The 11,240-nt window shown below is 35.3% G+C and overlaps 1 pseudogene; it reads left to right on the top strand.

The window, feature by feature from the left end:
• Positions 1–5,833: 5,833 nt before the first annotated feature.
• On the top strand, positions 5,834–6,423 carry LOC108767939 (uncharacterized; annotated as a pseudogene).
• Positions 6,424–11,240: the final 4,817 nt, after the last annotated feature.

An 11,240-nucleotide genomic window follows, 5' to 3' on the forward strand; every position in this document is an offset into this window, starting at 1 on the left:
GCCCCTAATATAAAATAATACTTATCGAGATGGCGTTAGCGTACGGAGAATTTTTTCACAAGCTGATAAGTAATATAAATTCAGAGTATTTAAAAAAAACCATTCAGAAATCATTTATATTGCAGAATAGTACACGCATCATAGTGAGTAAAAAAGCCTTAATAAACATAGGTCAAAAGCTTAACTGTTTCTGAAATATAAACAATTTTGTATGTTAATATCATAACTGACTTACTATCTCTTCTATATGTTATATCCGACATAAAAAGAGAAAAAATGAGATAAGTAGCACTGATAGCCTATTTGGAAAAATTACAGGTCGAATGAGGTAATCTCTCATAATGTCCAATCAATAAGTAATGGTTGGTTGATATCAATTTACTGATAAATTTCGTGAAATTTTTAATTATAAAGCGTATATTAAAATTGAATCAGAACATTCAGAACGTGATTTGTAAATCACTGAGGTAAATCTTCACGTCACATACGATACGCAGAAGCCAATAGTCTGTTATGATATTAACATACAAAATTGTTTATATCTTAAAAACGATTTAGTTTTTGATCTATATATTCATAAAGCTTTTTTTTACTCAATAATTGTATTATCCACCACATAAATGCTAAATGGTTTTTTTAACATCCTATAACCAACCAGCACATATTTGTTCGTAGAATATTTTCCAATTCTCCACTAGGAAGATTTTAATATTTGTAGAAGCTTCTTTTAAGAAGATAAATATTCTAAGAATATTCTTATGTTTTCAAAACTACACTATCCTAAATATTCTAATAACATTCCTCAAGATTATTCTCATAGCATGTATAGAATATTCTATGCATATTTTGAATATTGCAAGGAATATTAATTAGATACATGTGCGCATTGTCAATATTAATATGTTCAACACATTCAACATTGTTTGAAGCTGAACCAGAAGCATCAGTATTATCATTTAAACGTTGTACAGAATTTACTTCCTTTCTTACAGTTCGATAGAAATAACTGTTCGATAGAAATAACTGTTCATCTTGCGTTTTACCTTTGGCATTGTTATCGAAAAAAATACTTGTAAACAAATTATGCAATATAATCTATATATGTGTAATATATATTCTTCATCATTTTAGTTACTTATAAACATACTTATACACAAATTATATGTATTGCTTCTTTATTATTATTACTTTAACAATTGTATCAAATTTTTAATACCTTTTGTTATTTAATTAAGCAATCTGAATCTCTCGTGATCCGTGCATGCTCATCCAGTGCTCGTTTGCCGTTCGCGCTTGTTCGTGTCTCGATATCACGTCATTCGGTGGTAATCATTATTTTTCGAATATTCCAGTATACAAGGCTTCCGAATATTCGAAAAGTCACATTCGGTAAATATTTCATAAAATGTATACAATATTATCCAATTAAGAATATTCGAAGTTGAATTACAGAGAAGATTCATATTCTTATAATAATATTAGAATATTTATTTAAAATCATTCGCGTAGGAAGATTTATAGAGCAATACAAGAATTTATTATGTGCTGGCTGGGTATATAAAGTGTATTAAAATTGGTAATTATTTGAATTTTTATTTCAAGTATTATATGGTATGAAATATTATAATGTGGAATTTTTATTACATATATTGGTATAATCCGAATAGTAGGTACTAACAGGATTTGTAGTCAAAAGTGGAAATATTTATCTTTTCTTTGTACTTTAGAGGGAGAAAATATCATCCTATATTCGCAAAGTTAACACGCCATTTTTAATTTTGTTTTATATTATAAAAAATGCGGAACTTTTTTTATTTTTATATCCATTTCTATAAGGAACTGTAGAACTATATAAAAAGAGAGAATCTCTATAAGAATTGCCATTATTTTTTTTTTATTAACCCTTGAACCCACCACCGTGGATTATGGTAACCCAGTCCGTTTGAAAAAACGTGTTTATGAACGATCAGAAGTGTGAAGTGGGAACAAGGCGGGGAAAAAACTTTCGCATCCCTACTACAAATCCCTCGCCTGGCAACCTCAGCGTGCACGAACCAGTCGAGATAGAACGCCATGAATTTACTGTGTGGGTTACGCTAACCCTGTGTGGTTATTACGTTTTTTATTTCGAAATCAAATTGTAAGTAAATATACGAACAAGATCAAATTCAAATGCAAAATCAAATCGAAGAATTTATAAAACACACAACATTCCAGAAAATCAAGATCCACGCGATACATTAGCTGTAAACAAAATAGAAAAACAAAGATGTTCATTCTGTCCAGGGACTTTAGATAGGAAAACTTATTACATATGCTTGCAGTGCCAACAGCTAATGTGTAGGGAACATGTCGCAAAAATTTGTTTCGACTGTTCCACGCAAATCAATGAATAATTTCATTTGTATATTTAGATGTCATATAATAAAAACTTTTGCATTAATTTTATCGTATTACTTGAAAATCACCCAAATTCAACCTGATTCAACCTCGTCGAATAAATATATTTTTTAGAATAATTCATAATAATGTATTTTTTTTCTCAAAATACAATTTAATATGTTTCGATTTCTATAAATTAAAATCTTGTATCATTTTTTTGGAAAATAACTCATTTATTTTAAAAACAAAGATTTTTTTTTAATCTTTGAAATTTCTTTCTTCCTTTTTTTCAAAATATCTTGGTTCTCGGAAGTTTTATGATATTCTTATCTGTATATTCTTTTTTCTTACTGTCTGTTGTATCAATTAAAAAAAAAAGAAGTTAAAATTGATGTATTAGATCCCGAGATAAAAGCAAAAAAAGACTCCAGGGTTACCGTGACCCATGTGTGATGAAATCAGGTGACGAAAATAGTGTGGTGTTCGAGGATTAATAAAATATCGTGAAATTTTACAGATCCCATTTTTGGATATCCGCATAATTTTTAGAAAATAACAATCGCAAGGAAAAATTTTTACGAGCAATTTGAATGTGATCGATTTACGAATCGCGACCACGGCACGTTTCGCGACTGATATTTATTTCTATAATCAATATAAATTAACTTTAATCTCGATTTAATTTACTTTTCATCTTTTTTCACTTTTAAGAATTGGAAAAAGATAACGAATGAGTTAAGAAAGAGATTAAAGTTATCTAGATAGATATAGAAATGGATATAAGAAGTATGCCTGTTGCTACCAATGCAGATTAACTTTAATCTTGGTTCAGCTTACTTTTAATCTTTTTCCAGTCCTAAGAATTAGAAAAAGATGAAGAATGAGTTGAACCGAGATTAAAATTAATCTACGTTAGTAAAAACGGACCTCCTTCACCAATTTCTATTAAAACTTATCCGAGGTTAACTCAATCACAATTGTCGACATAAAAACTAAACGCTACAGTTTATCTCAGAGAAAAAGAGAAAATAAATTCTGTTATATTGGATTCCTGTTGCACTTCTGTGAGTATGAGGTTAGTGAAAGAGGTAATTATACAGAATAGGTCGCGCAGCTTAAGACTCTTGAGTAGTCAGCATGCGATTCAAAATCAGTCGGCGGCCTGGCGAAATGTAGCGAAATCGGTAGTCACAGTTCACATACACAAGCACAAGCCCGTGTGTGGCATGTGCTCTCGGTGCACCGAAAGCGAGCACATGTACATGGGTTCGTGCTTGTGTGTGTGTTACAGCGCCTCGCCACGATAAATGACTGAACTTATAGGCGTGGAGAAGTGACGTTTTGACAACGAAATGCCATGTGCTGCATGCCATTTCGTTATTATTTGCTTGATTGTAAAAATGTGACGTGTCTCTCGTACTTATAAAAGTCCTAAAAATGGACAGAAACTATAGTTATCCTGGAATTTTATACGTAAAAGCGTATATTTCATTCATCAGCTGTTCAAACCGTGTGTTTCTACCCGAAATTAGGACTTGCTTTTTACGACCATTTACTGACTAAGGGGTATGGCCACCCTAAAATTTTCAAAAAATCGAAAAAAATTTTTTTTGCTTTTTCGATACTTTGTCATCATAAAAATAAGTAGCGATTGAATTTATAACGAAAAAAATTTTTTTAACTGAGTTAGAGCGTACATCATAAGGAGCGCTACAGCATCGCCAAGCGTTTCGGAGCGCGCCGCAGCTCGTGGTTAGATATTTTAGTTCACCGATGGTAAAAGAACACTTACCATCAAACGCTAACTCTATGAAAGAGTTGTACTTGATGTTGGTATTCCTGTATACTATATAGAAGCATAACATTAGAATATTAATGTAACCGTCAAAGTGACACTATCCGTAGGCTCTATTTTGTGTTCGACATACACAGTCTTTATCTGCTTTCTATTGATTTCTATTTACAATTTTTTGTTTAAATAGCATAATGAGTGATAAAAAGAAAGTGTATAAAACAAAAAAAAGCTCGGAAAGCAATTGTTGGGGTACACATAAAATCAACATCTCAAAGCGGAGGCCGTTAAATCATTACGAAGCGGAGTCAAGTTTGGAAGATGTGAGTGCATCGGCTAAAAAACTGAAACTATCGGACAAAAATTATGAAGTAGACGTTGATGAAACCTTCGGTTATCGCTTTATTAATTTTGTCGCTGTGATGAGTGCTATTTCTATAGTGGTTATTTGCAGAAAATGCGGGAAAGATGTGACCTTTAGTGAATCGGCTAAACGTGGCTTGGGTTTTAAAATAGTTATTTCTTGCGAAAACTGTGAGAAAACCGAAATTCCTAATTGTCCATATATATAATGTGGATACGAGATCAATCGCCGAATTACCTTAGTGATGCGACTATTAGGCATAGGTTTAAACGGCATAAAAAAGTTTTGTGCGTTTATGGATTTGCCGCGGCCGATATATCATTCATTTTACGATTCTACTGTTCGAACAATTTCAATAGCTACGGAGATGGTGCGCACTAGGAGCATTTAAAGAACAGCAATGGAGGAGAAGTCCAGGTCAGTTGAAAAAGGACAGAATGATAGGATTAAACTGGAAACACAATAGACACAGGCAATAGGCACAGGCAACAGGGAATAACGAGCCGTCCAATCAGAGCTCTGGGATATAATATCGAACTTATACCCCAAAGCTCTGATTGGACGGCTCGTTATTCCCTGTTGCCTGTGTCTATTGCCTGTGTCTATTGTGTTTCCAGTTTCGGGTGATGGATCGTGGCGTAAGAGGGGATTATTTTCGTCTCTCTTCGGCATTGTGTCGCTTATCGGTTGGACAACAGGCAAGATCGTCGACATCTCAGTTAAATCGAAATATTGTAAAGCCTGCGAATTTTGGAAAAAAAGAGAAGGTAATACAGAGTACGATAAGTGATTTCAAGCCCATGCAGAACAATGCCAATGCAATCACGAAGGTTCCGTTGGAAAAATGGAGGTCGACGTCGTTGTCGAAATGTTCGAACGCTCCGAAAACTTGCATAATTTAAAATATGCTTATTATGTTGGAGATGGCGATAGTAAAACGTTTAAAGGTATTTTAGATGCAGTCTTATGAGAATTTCATTGTGCAAAAAAAAGAGTGTATCGATCGCGTTCAGAAGCGCATGGGAACTCAACTCCACAATTTGAAAAAAAAAACGGAAAGTCTTGATGACAAAGGAAAATTGACAGGAAAATTAATTGATGATCTAAGGGGGTGATCCCGATTGACCACGGCTCGATTGGAGCCACCAATCACAGCGACCAGTGCTTAGGAGCTTTGTAGTCTCAAGCGCTGTGAGTGGCTCGTGTCCAATTGAACCGTGTCCAACTGGGTGCCACCCGATCTAAGCATATTTTATGGATTGACGATACACAGAAACCATGATTCTGTAGGAAAAATGAAGAATGAAATTTGGGCCACACTGTACCACAAACTTTCAACAAATGAAAAACCACAGCACGAGAAATGCCCGCCCGGTGCCGACTCATGGTGTACATGGCAGAAAGCGAAAGCAACTAATGCACTCAATGTTTACGATCACAAACCAGCCCTCAATATTGATGTTTTCAAGGCTATACAGCCAATTTATGAAGAATTAAGCAGGGATGAACTTCTTACTCGCTGTTTAGGGAGTTACACTCAAAATAGCAATGAAAGTTTCAATGCGACTGTATGGAGTTTAGCATCGAAGAGGACTTCGAACGGTAAAATAATTTTAGATGTAACCACTGATTTAGCTATATGCATTTTTAATGATGGCCTGAACAGCATGATGCAAGTCATGAAAGTTTTGGGCATCACAGTAGGCCCTAATTGTTACTATTTCTGCATTGAAGCTGATGAACTGCGCATAACGCAAGTTGAGCGCTCGTTGACGGACGCGGCGAAGGAGGCACGCTGGAGCACAAAATCCAGCAGAAAAGAGGAACAAGAAGAAAATCTTGCTTTATAGAGGGGCAATTTTATGGTGCCGGCATCGCAGACTAATGGTAAAAAATTTTTGAAATTATAATTTTTAAGAGTAAAAAAACAACACTTAAAACTTTAAACGCGTTTTTCTCAAAACAACATTTTTCAAATCGGCATGACAAATAACTTCAATAATTTCTATCCAAATGGGTTCAAATTTTAACTGCAACTTCTTAAACGCATTTGGCAGAGAAGTACATAGGGGTTTTTCGATATATAAAAAACTTTTTATTTTATGAACAGTTTTTTGAACAAAATTTTTTATAGCAAAAAATGCAAGCGTGACTTCAAATGTCACTCTTGAAAATCAATATTTTTACAAACCCGTACGTACTTCTTTAGGTATTTTAATGTACATTAAAAAAAAACATGTTTTTTTGTTCTAGGTCAAAATTTGTGAATGCTAGATGGTGGTGATCCCGATTGACCACGTCTCGATTGGACACCAATCACAGCGACCGGTGCTTAGGAGCTTTGTAGTCTCAAGCGCTGTGAGTGGCTCGTGTCCAATTGAGCCGTGTCCAACTGGGTGCCACCCTGCTAGATGTTATGCCCCGGAGCTCCTCCATAAAAAACGTACTAGATTATATCATCGGTAGCGCCGCCATTTTGGATGCAAAAAATACAAAAAAATTTTTTAGTGGACTTTAATTTATGCACTAACCAGTGCTTTAATTTGATTTTATATTAAATTATTTTTTAAACTAAAAAAAATTTTTTAATTTATTGCTGTTTTTATGCTCGCTAGAGTGGCCATACTCCTAGAAGAAAAGGACAGTTTTTGCCCATTTTTATAAGTATTTTAAAGCAATTTCACAATTTAAATTTATTCAAATTGTTTTTATTTACAAATAACTTGCAGCATAAATTTGTTTGTCACTCCTCGCTTCTGACGTCACGATTCGGCCCAACATGGCTGTTGCGATTATTCGGGAGCCTTAAAATCAATAAAATTAGGCTTATTCGACGCGTTTTTGCATGAAACGAAAAAATCTGACAAAAATAAATGTCGCCGTGCCCCGCGAACCGAGATATTAAGCGTTAAAGTTGATTACTATTGCGATTAAGGAATCTGTCACAGTCGCGAAATAACTACGATGCAAGCATGCGTTGTGATCACAAATTCGCTACTTTAAAAACAAATTCACTACTTTATAAACAAATTCATTGCTTTAAAAAGACAAATTTACTACTTTAAAAACACAAATTATTTTTTATATTATTTTCGTGTTTTGAAAACAGTAAATTTATTTTTGAAGTAGTAAATTTGTGTTTTCGAGCAGAGAATTTAATTTAAAGTAGTGAATTTATGTGTTAGAGAACATAGAATCTGTTTTAAAGTATTGAATTTGTATTTTAGAGCAAAGAATTTGTTTTAAAATTGTGAATTTGTGTTTTAGAGCAGAGAACTTGTTAAAGTAGTGAATTTATGACCAGCATATGCTTGTATGGCTGCGTTCAGGAATTACGCTTAGATAACTCTAGAGTGCATTTTTTTGCTATAATATACGTAACGGAACCTATAGTTTAGAGTCGTCTAATAATTCCTGAACGCAGCCCAATATAGACACTGAACTTTTTATGTGGTCTCCAATTTTTAGTGTGCATGCGTCTGTTTCCAACCAGGAATATGGCTGCCTTCAGTGTGTGGAAATTGCAGGTTAGATTAGATTAGCTGTGGATCTCCTTTCCATAAAATATAATTAATCGAATTAAGTTTTATTAAAAAATTAAATCAAATTTTTTCGGAGACGCCATATTGTGTAGACTGTTATATTTGTATATAATAAAATATTCTCGTCATAAATGATGTATTTGTGTACGTATATTATTAAATTACAACTTCACATTTAATTACAATTTTCATGCATTATATTATTTTTTCATACATAATTATTTAATTACGATTTTCATATATTTATGCCCAATTTCTTCACTTCCAGATAAGTTGCGGATAACCTTATAGATATCTCCATTGTATTCTGGGAGATACAGTTTAATATTATTATTATTATTAATGTGAATATTATCTTTATATAATGAATTCGTTAACATTATATTATTATATAATTCTGATTTAAAAATATACTCGATATAAACAATTTTCGTGACCGAATTATATATCTTTTTTTTTAGAAAACTCATTCTGTAGCTTTATAAAAACTAAAATTTATAAGCGCCTTTCCAGTCCACAACATGGTGGCGAGTCATGTGACCTGGGACCAAAAACATAGAGAATGGACTGCGCAATCCGTATCTAAGTAGTGTATCAAATGTAGTCGACAGTAATGAGAGAGAGAGACCGTGGGAGACGGTCAATCTCCCTCTCATTCTCTTTCCCATTACACCATTCAATGGAAAGAGATAGAAATGGCCGTCTGCCACGGTCCCTCTCTCTCATCCCTATCGACCATTTTGACACACGGATCGCGCAGTCTATTCTCTATAGGTTTGTTCGCGTCGCTTACTCCAAATTAACCCAGAGAGCACTTGGATCACCGGTAAGATGGCGGTTGGAGCAGTTGGATTCATGTGCCCCAACGCTCGGTGACACGAACGGATTTAGGACAAGTTGGGACAGCGTCCTCCAGAAAAAAAAAACGTTGCTCTGCCTCATGGACAGAGATAAATCATTAAATTGAGCGCCACTCTCGTTAAAGTTGATTACAGAACATAGGTTAAGATATCTGTAACAACCATGAAATACTTCTCTCAACACTACACATTTTCAATCATTACGCATGCGTACGTAACATAACATGCCCCAACCGCACCACCTTCTGAGGTGAAGCAAATAGAGCATGCTCTTAATTGATCCATGGAGTATGCTCTAACGCGACGCGAATATTTAGTCGCCATATTGGTTCCGGTGACGCGACAGTGATGGTATACGGGCCGCTTTTCTTGCGCATGCGCATCGGTAGAGTCACGTGAACCAATGATGTCTCGCGCTCGCCTAGTCGCTTTAGCCAGCTCAGTCTCGTCTTCTTGGGCCGTGGCCGTGGGCGTCTGTGTTATGGGCGCAAAAGTCTAGTTTTGGCGGGATAGGCATTTCAATGCCAATTTGGCATTTCAACGGAGGCACACAGGAGACAGGAGGTTAGAAATGTTTTAGGTAAGTATAAATCTATTTATTTCCCTATAAACACACGGGAGGATCCCGTTTGCCTACAGTTCTGATTGTACACACCACTCATATCAACTGGTGCCTAGTAATTTTTCTCTGTTTTGCCAATGAGATTATTTTATTTTTAAATTGGCCAATCAGCGATACATGTGTGCAATATGCGATGTGTGCAATCGGAGCCCTCCCTAAACACACGGGGTGATCCCGATTGACCACGTCTCGATTGAACACCACCAATCACAGCGACCGGTGCTTAGGAGCTTTGTAGTCTCAAGCGCTGTGAGTGGCTCGTGTCCAATTGAGCCGTGTCCAACTGGGTGCCACTCTAAATACACAATATTTTTAGAATATTGTATGAATATTATTTACCCTTTTTAATATTTATATAACATTCTAAGAATAATGTGTCTTATAGGTTATTATTAATATTGTATTTATAAAATTATTTTTATTCTTTCTGTTTTCCAGCTTATTTTCAGCCTATTCTTAACGTTAAATTTGTATTAAATAAAAATATATAATATATAATATTTGATGGGTGATTACAGCACTCCTTCTTACTCGTATTAGATACTTCACTGAGAGCGCATACGCCGCGCATGCGCACGAAAAGCGGCCCTTATACCATCACTGTGACGCGAACGTATTGGAGCACGTTGGAATGAACAGGAGCATATTGGAGCGTGCGACACGAGTCGCATGCTCCAACATGTTCCAACATACTCCTACCATAGCTCCTACTTACTCTATCAAGCACGTTAGAGTGAGTAGGAGCTATGGTAGGAGCATATTGGAACATATTGGAGCATGCGACGCGAACAAACCCTATGTCTTTGCCTAGGACCCACTACGGTTGCGTTCGGGAAGTGAACTATCAACGCATTTATGCCATACTATCCTTGTTTCACGTTTAATGAACGATGAAGATAGAATGACACAAATAGTGCTAATAACGTCTCTCCGAACCCAGGCTTCATCAAAGGTGTCAACGCTCAGGGTGCCATTACATGAAGCGCGGAAATGCGGAAACGCGGAAGACAAAATTAACTAAACTTTACTAGATTTCCGCGTTTCCGCGTGTTCTGTTCCGCCTGTTTTGAGCTCCTAAGGGCCTGCGCACAATAGAGGAACAGGAATTAGATATTAAGATTTCAACCTATCAGAAACTGATTACATCGGAATTACACGATTTCTGATCGGTTGAAGTCTTAATATCTAATTCTTGTTCCTCTATTGTGCGCAGACCCTAATATTACATGCAATACAATTTGAGCGGAAAAGAGGAACAGGGAATTAAAAATTATTAATTTTTAATGGTATTTATTGATTAAAATGCTTGTATTCAATACATAAGCTGAAAAGATAAGCATATTGATAAAAATTGCAATGAATTAAGTGAATACAATTTTTTTAAATGAATACCAAAGTGTATATATTTATCACTATATCGTTCCGCTTTTCCGCGGAAACTATACTCCATGTAGGAAGCGTTCAGGGAGCTCACTTCCAGTGCTATGTAGCGCTACCGCTGTTCAGGGAATTAACTGATAGCACTATGAAACACTATCGTGACATTATTGTTGGTAGCGTTTGACGTCATGACTCGCGCTACAAATGCTATCGCCAAAGAGGTAGTGTATTGATAGCGTAGCGTTGCGTATCGTTCGTGTGCTTTATGAACAGCGATAATGTAGTGAATATTGAAGTG

The sequence above is a fragment of the Trachymyrmex cornetzi genome, unplaced genomic scaffold (genome assembly GCF_001594075.2).
Source record: "Trachymyrmex cornetzi isolate Tcor2-1 unplaced genomic scaffold, Tcor1.1 scaffold74, whole genome shotgun sequence".
Lineage (NCBI taxonomy): Eukaryota > Metazoa > Arthropoda > Insecta > Hymenoptera > Formicidae > Trachymyrmex > Trachymyrmex cornetzi.